Source organism: Ambystoma mexicanum, chromosome 5p, assembly GCF_040938575.1.
Source record: "Ambystoma mexicanum isolate Mex_15411 chromosome 5p, UKY_AmexF1_1, whole genome shotgun sequence".
NCBI classification, from domain to species: Eukaryota; Metazoa; Chordata; class Amphibia; order Caudata; family Ambystomatidae; genus Ambystoma; species Ambystoma mexicanum.
This window is the reverse complement of record NC_090930.1, coordinates 1,227,385,943-1,227,397,704: the sequence shown is the minus strand read 5'-3', so window position 1 is coordinate 1,227,397,704 and position 11,762 is coordinate 1,227,385,943. Positions and strand designations below refer to the sequence as shown.

Sequence of the window (11,762 nt, the reverse complement as noted above, 5' to 3'; positions counted from 1 at the left end):
GAAAATATTTGAAAACAGACGGGTGGTTTATTTTCTATTTACCATTACAATGCCAATGATGTGGGGAGATTTTTAAACAGTGCAATGGTCATTTTAAGACAGATGTGTGTATGTCAGAATCAGTATGAATAATTGTGAATGACTGTAGTATAACTTGTTGGAGGTACATGAGCCAACGGGAAGAGAGACTCTCTGAACATAGCTCCCTACCGTATATAAGGTAGTGGAAATTACCACAAGACTACCACATATAGCTCTCTGTCGTAAATAAGTCAGTGAGTTTGCCCATGGTGGCGCACCAACACTATCCCTGGAAATTGTGGTTTCCCTAGAATGCAGGTCTGAGGTCTCTCTAGTGATCACACGAAAAATCTAAGCGAAGATAAGGGATTCTGGACATTGGGGCCACAAATAAAACAAGGGAATTATGCTCACCAAAATACCACCAACCACGTATACCAAATATGCAGGTCTGGGTGCTGAAATAATGCATGTCCATTGTATTATTGTTGCACATGGCCAAATCTGAATACAAAGAGTGATTATTGCTAAGTTATTTCTCGGCGGTAATAAAATACCGTCAGGCCCCAAATCTCCACAAAATACCCTACAGCACCCACGTGGTGCCTGGCTAATCTGCAGCTGGATTTTCCCTTTCACATTAACAGTTCTTTGTACTTTAGGCCATCAGCTGTTTGCTACTTTTGTTCAACACAGTTCAGTTTCTTTATCGGTTCTCTTGTCGACTCATCGGCTGTGATGTACCACTTGGCTTTCTTCATATCGGTAATCAAGGCAGGTACCACAGTAGCAGGTGTCTCTGTCTGTGCTGCTTATCAGCATTGGCATGATCCGTGTACTGTTGATATCTGCTGCAACACTCTTGGGCTATTGTTCGCAGTCTTAGAATTCCTTCCACAGAGGTTTCAAGGGCCTTGGTTGGAAAGGGCAAGGCCACTTCTATCCTTGTCATCCTCTCGGTTTGCACAGTCTTTCTCTTCCTCTTGAACTGCAATGCCTGGATAGATCTCTCATCGTGTGGTCTGCCTTGCTCGTATTGTGCTCTCGTGCTCCACCTTTTATCCCTCTGGGGAATGGAAAGGGCTGTCAGGTGTGTGCGATTCTGGTTAATTGCCTGACTTTGCCTGACCCTTGGGTTTAGACATGTCAGGTAAATGGCTCTGGTGTTTGTCCGTCATCTTTCGTGGTGTGCGAAAGTGTTCGTGTTGGAAGTGGGGGGGTAGGGTGTTTGAATATCCTACGAGGTAGGATGGGGAAAAGGTGTTTTAAGAAGGGAGATACCGCATCTCAACCATAGGTGCCCCACTTCCACTCCCTGAGGACCCCCCATCCAGGTGATCCTCCCTTACTAGTCCACCCCCAGGAACTTTGCCTGTTAGTGATGCCCGTGTCCTGGCCACCTGGATGACAGATCCACGGGGACTAGTATGTGAGACGCCTTCAGGTTTCTCACATAATCCAAAACCCTTTTTTATAGTTGTGAACTATGATACCCCCACTTTGGGAATCTAGAATGCAACAAAAATGTAAACATCTTTAGACAAGCTCGATTAGAATATTCTAGCACTATTTGTTGGCTAGTTTCAAACAACCAACCTGACATCTAGGACAGTTTCTCTAGCCATCACCCACTGTGCCCTCTACAAGACAAGTCCCTAATTCCTTCAACACAAGCTTACCCACTACCAGCCCAATAGAAATCTAAGGACAGACTCCCTTCAAATCCACTAGAATAGTCAAGAATTCTGGAACTCAATTCCACCTAGCATCCGGTGCTTAGAGGATCACCTTGCTTTCAGGAAGACCTGGCTCTTCACACCTGCAACCTGACCCTCAGACCAGGTTACATCCACATGGCAATTAGGCCATGGAACCAGTGCTTACATTAAATATCTGTCCAGAGCAAGGTAGAGAATAAAACCCGGCATACTCCAGTACATAGTTGTGCACGGTTATAGGTCAAAGTATCGAATCAAAAGGATCAAATGACAAAAGGGTCGAATCAAAAGGACCAAAAACAAAAGGTTCGAAAACATTTTTTTTTTTTACATTATTTTTGGGGGCGGGTCCTCCCTAACCCCCGTTTTTGTGGTAAAAAACACTTTTTTTACCTAAACGAAAACCCCCAAAAAAGATATAATTAAAAAAATGTTTTCGAACCTTTGGTTTTCGATCCTATTGACTCTCACCTTTTGCGTTCGATCCTTTTGTATTCGATCCTTTAACTGGACACCGTTTTGTACCACATCGACGAGAAGAAGAAACCAGCTGGAACTCAATGTTACATATTGTGTTCCATGTTAATGGATTCTAGCTGCAAGCACAGCCACCTACCCACACACATGTGCTACCTTGTACCACACTACAACACAACATACAACACCTCTGCCATCAGAATGTAGTTAATTCCTGCATAAGAAATTCTTTCAAGCTGGACATATAATGAGTCTCCTGCACTCAAACACACTCTCGACTACCTCACAACACCCATTCACATGCCTGCTCGGCATAGGTTGCTAACTGGGACTTTTCCATCCACACCTAATTATCGTACATGTAAAAATGCAGAAACGCATTCTAAACTTCTCTGATGAATCTCCCATATCTTGGACTTCGGTCCCCTGAGGCCATTCACCTACAGGGCTACAAGGCCATCACAATGGGATAAAGGCACTATACAAATGTCAAATTACATTATGTTACATTAGATGTTCAGATTCCCAAATTATTTTAATGCCTTAGTTAAATCTATTTTTTTAGTAAAGATCCTCTGTCCAATTGTATGGCTATAAAAACATCATTTACAAAACCTTCTATATACTCCATATACAAAGGGAACACTGTATTGGAGTTAGTAGCACCAGTTTGGAAGAACAAATAATAGAGCTGATTCCGTGCTAGACAATCCAGCAATCATAGTTAATGGCCACTTAGTTTAACTTTTTCACAAATGGCAACATATAATTATGTTCATATCTAATGGCATTTTAATATGCTACCTTGCTCAATTTTACTGAACAGTTTTTTCTATATTGACCATTGACTTACACAATTTAGGTTATGCAGTGTAAGCCCTTAGGCATAAACTCTATATAAATGACACAATATTATCATTATCAAAAAATAAAAACAGACAAGACTGTATTTGCTCCATAAGAATACATGTTTCTTAAGGAAGTGTTAGGTAGGATTTTCTTAAGACTATGAGTGATAAATTGAACACAGTTATCATACACAATGTAGAGCATATGGTAGGTGTTGCACTATCAGCAGTAAAGCACATGGGCTCCCTACCAGATTCGCCATCATGGACTACTAAAAGAAACGGTTCACCCAGATGCCATTGTACTCACATCATGCACATTTGACCAAAGTCATTCCACCTGATTTCTCTTTTGCTTTCCTAGGTCAGATAGTTACTTGCAAAGTGAAATTGCATACAAAAGAGAATATTCCGAATTGAATTTAATGGAAGGAGCCAGTGATCAAATCCAACCCTTGGAATAACTGCCAAGTTCATAACTGTGTTAAGCAAACATAGGTCAATAAAAACAAACTATAATAGATCTAGTATTAGAGTTTCTATTAGCTGGGTTATCAACTGGTAACAATCCAACTGAATGTCCACCAAGCAACATTTCTAGAAGAACTGGTCATAGTTATTGCATTTGCTGAGCAAGAGGTCACACCTTGCTTTGGAAGGGGCCACAGGGATATGTTGTTGCTGATGTGTCTGAACCTAAAATAGTTATGTCTCAGATTTATTGATAGGGGAGGTGCTCTAGGGCCCAACACAGCTTGCAATAGGTTAGAGACTAATTCAGTGTAGTAACGTGAATTGGAGCTTTACATGAGGTTAAAAGTATTGGAGTAAGGTCCATATGTTGAGGAGTTTCAATGAAACATGAAATTGGTTTAAGAGTGATGAATTGCAACACAATTCAATATAAACAATGTCTCCACTCATGGGAATTAGATAGCATTAGTATTAGACTTCTAGGGATCATACTGATAGTATGAGATATTGAAATAATGCAAGGGACCAAGGCAGCAGATATGATGTTCAAGGGAATTGTTGAACTCAGTGAGATTGGCAATGGGCTTGTCATTGGGATGCAGGGAGACGGAGGGGTGGGGAGAATGGAGTTTGAAGGAGTGGAAGCATTTGGCAACAGCAGGAGGGTGAGGACAGTGTGATCAAGCAACAACGAAGAGCAGAGGGTGCAGGGACACAGGGGCAGGGTAGTTGCACAGTGGCACAGTAGGTGAGATAGCAGGAATATTTTTGTGATGTTCAAGAGGTTTAGTAATGATGGTGTGGCAGTTGAAGTGGAAGTAACATATTAGTTCCTGTTAACGGGTATGGAGTAAAAAATGTATTTTCTTTTAACCAAAAAAAAAAATCCAGATACCGCTTTGAGTGGTCTTTCTAAATCAAACTGTCATGCCCCTGTTGCATATGAGTGAGCACAGGGGCTGACAGGCACAGGTAGGTGAGGGAAGTGGCATGAGCGAGATTAGTGTCATTTTCTGTGCACGTGTGTGTGTGTGTGTAAGTGTGTTGGTGTGGGAGAGGAGGGGGCATGTTTGTGGTGTGGAATGGATGGGTCTGGGGAGTGGGTAAAAGTGTGTTTGCATGTGTGAGTGTTGGAAAGTGTGTGGGGAATGTTTTGGGCTGGAAAGGGGGTGGTAGGGATGAAAAGGAGGTTTGGGGGTTAACACCCCCCAAATTCATTGAAATCCATCTGGGGCGGGTGAGGGTGGGAGTTTTATGGGGTGGGGGTCGCCTTCACAAGGGGTCGGGGGTCAGAGTGTGATAGTCCCGCATTTTGGAGGCCCCACAAAATTGACCGAAATAAATCAGTCTTTTTTGTGTTGGGATTCAAAATGAGGAAATATCACATAGAACCTGTTAAAGAGGGCTGCAACATTGCAAGATTTGCTGTTTGGTAATAGAAGGTTAGTGGTTAAGATAAGGGAGAACGAAAACTGGGCAGGGAAGAAGAGATAGGGAGATAGACGTCTTCATCATTGGAGAAGATAAGCATAAAGCACTGAAGTGCCATCCAGTGGTAGATATCAGGCAGACCATTGGCACAACATGCAGAGAGTTTGGATTACAATGAGAAAAGCATCTATATGCCAGAGGCATATATACTTTAAGGGAAAGCAAGGAAAGAGAGAATCTTACCAAGAGGTGAGGTGTATGGGGAGTGAAGTGTAGTGGACCATTTTAAAGTCTTTGTGGACACCTACTGGGTTTGGGCAAGATTGGTGGGGTTTATCCTTCAGTAGATAGGGATGGATGGTCCGTCAGATTGTAATTAATCAGGGAAAGAACAAGTTCACGGATGCAGAGGTTGAAATAGTGTGGAGAAATGTGTCGTCAACAGCACACAGGGATGCTGAGAGATCAATGAAGTTTATTGGTAGGGGAGATGCTTTGACCAAACACACCTTGCAATAAGGTAGAGACTAATTCAGAGCAGTAACACGAATTGGAGCTTTACATGAGGTTAAATGTATTGGAGTAAGGTCCATATGCTGAGGAGTTTCAATGAAACATGAAATTGGTACGAGTGATGAATTGCAACACAATTCAATTCAAATAATGTCTCCACTCTTGGAAATTAGATAGCTTTTGTTTTGGACTTCTGTGGGTCATACTGACAGGATGAGATATTGAAATAATGCAGGGGATCAATCAAGCAGAAGATGTGATGTTCAAGGGAATTGTTGAACTCAGTGAGATTGGAGATGCGCTTGTCATCAGGAGGCAGGGAGATGGTGAGGACAGTGTGATCAAGCACAGTGTGATCAAGCAACAACAAAGAGCAGAGGGTGCAGGGAAACGGGGGAAGGGTAGTTGCACAGTGGCAGAGTAGGTGAGAAAGCAGTAGTAATTTTGTGATGTTCAAGAGGTTTAGCAATGATGGTGTGGCAGTTGAAGTGGAAGTAACATATTGGCTCCTGTTAACGCGTATGGAGTAAAACACATCTTTTCTTTTAATAAAGTGTGGAGAAAAGTGGTTGTCAACAGCACAAATTCAGGATTAGGAGCACAATCAATATTTTGTAGAAGGTGAATGAGATGCTAGTGGGAGAGAGAGAGAGAGAGAGACAGAAAGAGAGAGAGAGAGAGAGAGAGAGAGAGAGAGAGAGAGAGAGAGAGGGAGAGAGAGAGAGAGAACAGCTGAAGGGAGCAGAGTGGTAGGAGCAGATAACAGGTGTGATGTCCTTGATTGAATGTGTTGGAAGTATTCACATGAACACACAATTGTACTGCTGACAATAGGATTGGTCCAAGCTCAGTGGAGCTTTTAGGGAAGTATGATGCAAAAGAGGAATTCTATGGTATGAAAATGGGAAGGGAGAAGTATGAAGGAGGAGGGAGAGAGTGAATGTCAGTTAGGGTGTATCTGATTACACTTTTCCCTAAGGGTTCCTGGATTTCGGTGAAAGTGACTTTACCTTTTGAATTATACATATTTAATGTGGCATTGAATCCAAAAGGTCCCAGACGTGAGGCACTTCCCCAAAATAAAATAGTATCGGAATCACCTTCAACAATATCACATGATATAGCTGATGATAATATAGACATGGCTCAGGGATCCTTTATATGTTGATATAGGACACAATCCGATAATCAAAGCCTCCCTGTTCACGATTTCAACTATGAGACATGTTAACATTCACATTTCAATCTAAGTATGAGACATGTTAACATGTATATTTCTATCTAGATGTGACACAGGCTAAAGTTCATGATTCCATCTAAGTGAGGCACGTGCTATCATTCAGAATTTCATCTATCTGAGTGTGGTACATGTTAACATTCACATTTCTATCTAGATGTGACTCATGCTAATGCTCACGGTTCCAACTGAGTGTGGGGCATGATAACAATCACATTTCTGTCTAGATGTGATGTGGCTATTGTTCATGGTTTCATCTAAGTGAGGAACATGCTAAGAATCACATTTCTATCTAAATGCGTCTCAGGCTAATGTTCACGATTCCAACTGAGTGTGGGACATGCTAACAATCACATTTCTATCTAGATGTGACTCAGGCTAGTGTTCATGATTCCAACTGAGTGTGGGACATGCTAACAATCACATTTCTATCTAGATGTGACGCGGCTACTATTCATGGTTTCATATAAGTGAGGCACATGCTAACAATTACATTTCTATACAGATGCAAAGCAGGCCAATAATCATGATTCCATCCAATTGTGACACATGCTAACATCCACATTTCTATGTAGATGCAACGCAGGCTAATGTTCACGATTCCAACTGAGTGTGGGACATGCTAACATTCATATTTCTATCTAGATGCGACGCAGGCTAAAGTTCATGATTACATCTAAGTGAGACACGTGCTATCATTCAGAATTTATCTAAGTCTGGGACATGTTAACATTTAATTTAAATTTAGATGTGACATGGCTACTGTTCATGGTTTCATCTAAGTGAGGCACATGCTAACAATCACATTTCTATCTAGATGTGTCTCATGCTAATGTTACCGATTCTAACTGACTGTGGGACATGCTAACATTCACATTTCTATCTAGATGCGACACAAGTCCAAAAAATTACAGTCCTGTCTGTGGATAGGCGTGGGCTGATGGTCACAATTCTATCTATAAGTACGAGGGTTGTAAGTGATGTTGGCCTGGAAGTCTATGTTTTGGTACGGTAATTTAGAGTGGCGGGGCTTTCTGGAGTAGAGTGATTGCTTTACTCCCCACCCATGCCACACTTCTGTTTTTGCTGTCGGTCGACAGTTTGCTTCACTGGCTTCCCCTGCTGACACCTGCAGACACCATCTGGAGCCGCCCATGTCGGAGCCGCCTTTAGCCTTGGGGCCCTTCGCCGCAGGGTTTGCGGGGCAGAGGGCTGCCTTGGAGGGTCCATTAAGGCCAGAGGGCTAACCAATCACTGGCGGAGGAGCTTACAGGAAGGCACACAGCCAATCACTGGTGGAGGGAGGGTTGGGAGGTGGATGAAGGGAGGGGAAAGGGGTGAAGGGGGCCAGGACCAAAGTAACATGCAGGGCCTGGAGGCAACCTGCTACACCGCCAGAGATGTTTTTGGGCCCAGGGGTGCCAAGGCACCAAACACTGCTCACCTAGTGATGCTGGACCGTAGTGGTGGTCTCCCCATGGTGCAGCAGTACCATGGAGCACCTAAGAGGCACACAGCCAATCACAGGTGGAGGGAGGGGAAAGGGATGAGGGGGTCAGGAAGCAAAGTGGGCCTGGATGAAACCTGCAAAGCACCAAGAGATGTTTTGGGCCGGGGGGTGGTGGGGTTCAAGGCACCAAACACTGCTCACCTGTACTAAATGTATATATTTTGTATGAATTTGTATCATAAAGTTGCATACATAAATGTATAAGACCCCCTTAAGGTCGTTAACATTAAAATAACCTCCTATCTGTTGCATGAAATCAGGGATCAAGAATGACAGAGGGTTTTTCTGAACTGGAAGAAATAGATTAACAGAGAATATTACTAATGTTTGGCTGTAAAAAAGTGATCAAATGGTGGAACCCCAATTTCTGTAGTTTTATTGAAAATTACAATATTGACATTGGATATAGATTAGCTGAAGTAAAACCTTCAGGTTATAAACTCAACAAAATTCAGGACAAATATTGAATAATATGCCTTCAAGAGACCTGTGCTATAGAGCTATACTACTATAGAAGGCTATCTTTCTTTTTGTATGCAAGCAATTAAGGGACTAACAGCTCTTTCTAGTAGCGGACTGAATACTTGTATCAAGTTTACACAAAGTTTGATTTCCCTGAATTCTGGCGGCTAAAGCAAATTTACCATCTATCATTAGACACACCTTAATTATACTCTTGTTTACAAATAATTGAAAACAGTTGGACCCGCCATCTGCAGATTCTTATTTTTCGAAAGAAGTCGGAAACTTTACAACATGTCCTGTTTCTGTGCACTACTCCTAAAAATGTGTGATCTTATAATTTGAAACCCTATCAGAAAAACAATTGCATTAGAAAATTGTTAGTGGCTGAAATTCTATGTAAACCAACTAGGTTCTCAGGGGATTTGTAGGCCCTAGCAGATTTTCTTTATAAAGATTAGTTATGAAAGTTGAAAAGAATTACGCTTCAATTGGGATTCTTTTCTGTTTTGTTCGAATCTTTATGAAATTAAGAAGGCTGATTTGTACATTTGATAGTTTTTAATATTTTCTTTGTGATTTTACGTGTTATTACATATTGTATTTTTGTTATAGCTGAAGCTCTTGTAACTAGCCATTTATTCATTCATTCATTCATTCATTTTTGTTATTTGCATAGCGCCTTTCACCATAATCATGGTCTGAATGCTCTGTTGGTTGACCGCCCTCTTTTGGACCGAGTCCAAAAATGTGGGAGAAAGGGGAGGTGCTATTATGCGTGTGTTCATTTCAGTCATTGAAGTTATGTGAGGGTAGCCAAGACCCTGCTAGTCACTCATGTCTGAGTCGAGTGTGTATGGGCGCAGCAGATGTGTATTATGAATTAAAGGGGAGGATTGTGCCTAAGGAGATATAAAGTAATGTGCAAAGCTACATTTATTTTTTTTCGTTAAAAGTAGCTTCATTCTTATGGCAGAGGTGTTATGCAATAGTGTTTGTGTTATATGTGAGTGCAGGGTGTGTAGAGTGATCCTGTGCCTTCCGCTGTGGCTCTGGCTAATGTTGCAAAGGTGTGATGTGTGAGAGGAGAAAAGGGTTAGCTGAACAAACAACAATGTTTACACCCTGGTTCCATCTATGTACATGGAGCAGTGCTCCGTTTCACAGACGAACAAAATGCTACACGGCTGCAAAATGCTCAGCCTCTGAGAGGAACTTAGAGTGAGCAATTGCCCTCCCTAGTTCCTTCTAGTGTGAAACTAGGTCCCCATTGCATGATTAAATTTGGCAGCATCATCCATCCTCCTGTGCTTGGAGTTACATGCAGTGCCTGATTGTCCTCCTACAGATGATCAGAGCAATTTTCAAAGGGAATATTTTATGTGTGATGCATTGCCCACCTTCCATTCCCGTATGAGTTACATACAGTGCCAATCACGAGCAAGGGATAAGAAGTGCCTGATTGTACTCATCCCGGAGGAGGCCAATTGATGAACAAGCCACATTCAAACTCATATACCAGCATAACAAGTTGTGAAGTATTTTGTTTTGAGTATGTTCTTTTCCCCAATACACTGCTAGATGATGTCTGGTGTCCATTTTTAATGTTGTCTAAATTCATTCCGAAATCATGTCTAGGTTGTGTTGTGCTGCTGTACACAGAGACTGCATACTACACATATATTGTGTACCATAGATGTTACAGTCATTGCTGCAATAAATTAATGATTTTATTGGCAGCGTATTATAGGTTCTAATCTGAAATTCATCAACTTTGTTCACAGCATGGTGGCATGCCTTGCAACTTCATATTTGCAGATACCATTTGTTGACATCCTAATAGATTAACTGAACTTTGCTTAACTAACAGACACAAAAAAACATTGGTGGGAGTACAGTTGAAATTTAAATATCATAATTGTCACACTGCTCTCTAACAATTGGAGGCATTCGAGTAATGTCAAAAGTCATCAAATTAATGCATGTGCCCTCTCAAATCACCTGTAAATGCATTCTGAATGAAAGCAGATAGATTGTTGAACAATTTTGAGATAATGTTTTTATAATTAGAAAGATGGTACACTCTAACTACACTTAAACTGTTTATCTGTGAAAAGTAATGCGACCACCTGGCTAAAAGAGAACAAAGTGAATCACATAAAAAAGTCTAGCTCTTTGTCAAATGAACTGAACACCCATTTTGAATTAGCTATCTATTCTCTAGCACAGTCATATTCATTACAAATGAAATGTCTAGGATTTTCCAAAGAAGTGTGAGCAATATTTGTCCAGACCACATAATCATTGTATTTTGAATGGAGGATAGCACAGGGGCAACGTGCTGATCTTAGAAGCCAGACCACACAGATCAACAGAGGTTCGAATCCCAGATCCGTGCTTAGAAACTGAACTCAGAAAAACGGTATTAGGTGTCTTATAAAAAAAACAATAAAATGAATACATAAATATATGTAATGGAAGCAGGCAATATTAGGTACATGTCCATTGTATTACTTTATTCCAGAGAGTGAGTTCAACTTTAAACTATTTGGTAGAGATTAACAACGCTCATGATGGACACACCCTTCTCGGGTCCTTACCAAGTCCTCTTGACTGTTGATAAACCCTAGTGGTGCTTTTCTCAGGCAACAAAAGTACAACTGAAACAGATTCTTTAATGTATAGGGAAGAGCTGTGTGAGTAAAATCAATGCAGGAAAGGAAGAAACATGTTTACTTGTCATAGTGTGTAAAGGGAAAATGTGAATTTGATCAATAAATAAAAAAGTAATGTTTGATTTATATTTGACCCATTTTATTTCAATGTCATTTTACATTGTCTGTGCGAGGTAGATACATGTTAAGCATACATGTATACATGGGTGTTAAATACAACTGCCTGGCAAACATAATTGCCTGCATAGAAAGCTCCATATGTGCAAATGATACACATAGTGAAGAGGAAATTGATTAGATGTGAACACAGGAAATAAAGAGACATTCAGATGAATGTGTTCTATTGACACAAGTAAATACATCCAAGATATGATCTATCTTACTTAGTAACAAACT

At 41.0% G+C, this 11,762-nt stretch overlaps 1 protein-coding gene across 1 annotated transcript in view; it reads right to left on the bottom strand.

The window, feature by feature from the left end:
• LOC138481513 (cadherin-9-like) overlaps positions 1-11,762 on the bottom strand; it is a 1,092,027-nt gene that overhangs the window by 602,613 nt on the left and 477,652 nt on the right. The gene's annotated exons all lie outside the window — the stretch shown is intronic.